This window comes from Pan troglodytes, chromosome 20, assembly GCF_028858775.2.
Source record: "Pan troglodytes isolate AG18354 chromosome 20, NHGRI_mPanTro3-v2.0_pri, whole genome shotgun sequence".
In the NCBI taxonomy this organism is placed as follows: Eukaryota; Metazoa; Chordata; class Mammalia; order Primates; family Hominidae; genus Pan; species Pan troglodytes.
In genome coordinates, this window is record NC_072418.2 from 57138867 (window position 1) to 57143368 (window position 4502).

The window sequence follows — 4502 nt, forward strand, 5'->3', positions numbered from 1 at the left end:
ACTAAGACCTGGGATGCAGCAGGAAAAAGAACCAATGCCTTCCTGAGTCAGCCCCTTTCCGGTGAGGGCGACCTCCTCCCTCTCACAGCCTCCCTCAAGGTCTCCCTCCCTCCCTCAGCCCATCCATCAGCTCAGCATTGTGGGGTCCTTACCATGGCAGTCGTCCCTCCAGCCCCGGAGATCCTTCAGGGAAGATGCAGGTCCATGCTGCAGGGTAGACTCAGATCAGCAGAGACGCACCTGACACCTGGCTGTGCAGCCCAGGCTGAGCTGCGTGTGGCAGTGAGAACAGAGGAGAAATGCAGGGAATAAAGAGAGGAAGTCATGACCCTCTTTTTGGCCCTGGACTATAGGTTTTCTTTCTAATCAACAGTAATCCCCCCCTTTTTTTTAAATTCCCCCCCCTTTTTTTTTGGCTACAGCGTCCACCCCTGACGTCCCTGGGAACAAACCTCTGAGTCTTTCCTGCCTCCTCGGTGCCCGTTGCATCCTTGGCCATCCCTCTGCACCTCAATCCCTGTTCAACGTTTTGGGAACAATGACTTATATTTGAGCTTTGATTTGGGGAGTGGGGGAGGAAGCTGATATTTATTCAAAGACTGGTTATCATTCACTGCCTACGTGACCTCGGGCGGTAATGAACCATCTCTGAGCCTCAGTTTCTTCCTTTGCAGCTTGTTGTCACAAATCCCACTGGTTACAGTGGTTGTGGGGTCAGTGGTTCCTGACACATGGGAGAGGCTCATCTGTGCTTCATTTCCAGACCAGGTCAGCACATGAAGTGTTCGGGATATGATAGGATCATAGCGTTGGATGATTGATGTGTTCTCTCAAGATCTCACATCTGAGATCCCTAATGGAGAAATGGACATGCAGTATTTCCGAAATATGCAGAACATCAATGTCATGAGCAGAAAAAGAGGCGTGGAAGTCCCCAAGTGTAAATGGATCCACATTAAATAACAGAGGCCAGAGGTGAGTCGCCACAGGTGCCTGGGACCGTCAAGGGGTCATTAGGGTGGAGGTTTCCACCAAAGGTGGCCCAAAGTGATTAGACTCAACATGCCAGATCTGCCTTGGTTTACTACAGAGAAAGAGATTCAAATGTTTAGGAAGGTTAAAATGTTAGAGAGGAGTTGTCATTCAAGACGGGCTCATCTAAATTGGAAGAGTCTAGAAGATCTATCTTTCTTTTCTTTTCTTTTCTTTTCTTTTTTTTTTGAGATGCAGTCTCACTCTGTTGCCCAGGCTGGAGTGCAGTGGCACCCTCCTCCTCCTCCTCCTCCTCCTCCACACTCTCCTCCTCCTTCTCCTTCTCCCTCTCCTTCTCCCTCTCCCTCTCCCTCTCCTTCTCCCTCTCCTTCTCCTTCTCCTTCTTGTTCTTCTATTTTTTGAGACAGAGTTTCATTCTTGTTGCCCAGGCTGGAGTGCAATGGCGTGATCTCGGTTCACTGCAACCTCCGCCTCCCTGGTTCAAGCAATTCTCCTATCTCAGCCTCCCAAGTAGCTGGGATTACAGGCACCCGCCATCATGCCAGGCTAATTTTTGTATTTTTAGTAGAGGTGGGGTTTCATCATGTTGACCAGGCTGGTCTCGAACTCCTAACCTCAAGTGATCCTCCTGCCTTGGCCTCCCAAAGTGCTGGGATTACATGCGTGAGCCACCATGCTTTCTTATCCAGCACTGCTAATAAAGACCACCAGAAACCATTTTCCTTGAGCAGGCACAGCCAGCAATATACATTCACTGTCCTACCTCAGGCACATACCAACTGTTTAGTTCTATCCCATAGTTTAGTTCTCACCATAATCATCATTATCATCTCCTTTCATAAAATGTTAGACTGAATCATTACATTGATAAAATTATGCTGGTTGGAATGCCCATCAATGACAGACTGGATAAAGATACTGTGGTACATATACACCATGGAATACTATGCAGCCATAAAAAGGAATGAGATCATGTCCTTTGCAGGGACATGGATGGAGCTGGAAGCCATTATCCTCAGCAAACAAACACAGGAACCGAAAACCAAACACTGCATGTTCTCATTCATAAGTGGGAGCTGAACAATGAGAACACATGGACACAGGAATGGAAACAACACACACTTGGGCCTACTGGGGGGAAGAAGGGAGGAAGAGCCTCAGGATAAATAACTAATGGGTGCGGGGTTTAATACCTAGGTGATGGGCTGATGGGTGCAACAAACCACCACAGCACACGTTTGTTTACTTCTGTAACAAACCTGCAGGTCCTGCACATATATCCCAGAACATAAAATAAAATTAAATATCAAAAATAAAAATAAAATAAAGTTAAAAAAAGAAATTATGCTATTTGGACCAGGAAAGCAAGAAGTAGCACCTAGTCCAAATTTATTAGTAACACATTTGCATGACAGAGGGTGAGAAATAAATTCCACAAAAATATTGGAGCCTTCTGCCTCAACACAATTTCTGAGTCCACTGATATGGAAAATGTTGAGATATAACTTCTAAAGCAAAAGGTAAGTTGTTGCATCTGGCCCTTCCTACAACCAAAAGAACCATGATACCTAGTAAGCCTCTTGGGTTTTTTTTTTTTTTTTTCTGAGACAGAATTTTGCTTTTTTTGCCCAGGCTGGAGTGCAGTGGCACAATCTGGGCTCACTGCAACCGATTTCAAGCGATTCTCCTGCCTCAGCCTCTCTAGTAGCTGGGATTACAGGTGCCCGCCCTCACGCCCAGCTAATTTTTGTATTTTTAGTAGAGACAAGGTTTCACCATGTTGGTCAGGCTGGTCTCGAACTCCTGACTGCATGATCCGCCCACCTCGGCCTCCCAAAGTGCTAGGATTACAGGCGTGAGCCACCGTGCCCGGCCCTACCTCTTGGATTTTGAAAGCAACATATTTCTCATGTGGGTGTGCTCCATTAGCCCATTTACTAAGTGACTCAAAAGGAGGCCGGGTACAGTGGCTCATGCCTGTAATCCCAGCACTTTGGGAGGCCGAGGTGGGCGGATCATGAGGTCAGGAGTTCGAGACCAGTCTGACCAACATGGCAAAACTCCGTCTCTACTAAAAATACAAAAAATTAGCCAGGCATGGTAGCGGGCGCCTGTAATCCCAGCTACTCAGGAGGCTGAGGCAGGAGAACTGCTTGAACCTGGGAGGCAGAGGTTGCAGTGAGCCGAGATTGTCCCATTGCATTCCAGCCTGGGCAACACTGCGAGACTCCATCTCAAAAAAAAAAAAAAAGTTTTGAGTGGGGTGTGGAATAGGGGAAGGCTCTGCAACAGATCCAGGTCCTGCACAAGCTCTTCTGCCACCTGGGCCATATGATCCAGTGGAACAGATGGTGCTTGAAGTGTCAGTGGCAGATCGAGATGCTGTTTGGAGGTTTTGACAAGCTCCTTCCTATAGGTGAATTGGGGCTTAGACACTTAGGATTGTGGAGCAAAATCCTATCATCATTCACAGATAGCTAGTCTCCTTTTGAAAAACATATATTTTTTTTTGCCGGGCACAGTGGCTCATGCCTGTAATCCCAGCACTTTGGGAGACCAAGGTGGGCAGATCACCTGAGGTCAGGAGTTCGAGACCAGCCCGGCCAACATGGTGAAACCCCTGTCTCCACTAAAAATAAAAAAATTAGCCGGGCATGGTGGCACCTGCCTGTAATCCCAGCTACTTGGGAGGCTGAGGCAGGAGAGTCACTTGAACCCAGGAGGCGGAGATTGCAGTGAGCCGAGATCATGCCACTGCACTCTAGCCTGTGCAAGAAGGGTGAGACTCCATCTCAAAAAAAAAAAAAAGGAAAATAATATATTTTTTTCCATTATTGAGCCTTAGGAGAGACTGGATGCTTGGGCACAGGTCACCAAGGTACCATAAAATGTGAAGTGTGTGTTAGCCGATGCAAGCTGTATAATAAGATCATGTCCACTCAGGCCCTGAGAGTGTGAGCAATTTACACAAAGCAGGGGGCCAAATGCCCATGGTTCCTGTCCCTGCTACACAACCTTCTGCCTTCCAGCCTGCACCTATAATCTCATGGGGATTTCTCTATGCTCCGTTGACAGAGAAAGTGAAGACTCAAGCCTGGTTTGCAGAAGGTTCTGCACAATATGCAGGCGCCACCCAGAGGTTGAGAGCTTCAGCGCTTCTGCCCCTTTATGGGACATCCCTAAAAGACAGTAAAGTCAGGGCGCAAGTGACCCCCTTCCTGAGGACAGAGCCTGCGGCTGGACCCCTTGAGTGTCCTCTCACCTGTCACCACCAGCTCCAGGGGGGTCACTGTGCCCTGACCGACCTGTGGCACTTTGATAATAACAGTGACAGTTCTCTGCATTGTGCTCTGGCTTGTGTGAGATATGAGTCCCGGTCTTGTTCCCAGGCCCCAGTGGTTTCCCGAATGTTCTGTGACACTGAGCTTCCCTCTTTATCCAGCTGGTGCTCTTGGGGCTCCAGGGTACCCTGACACCAGGTGGTCACAGGCCTCCTCCCAGGGATCACA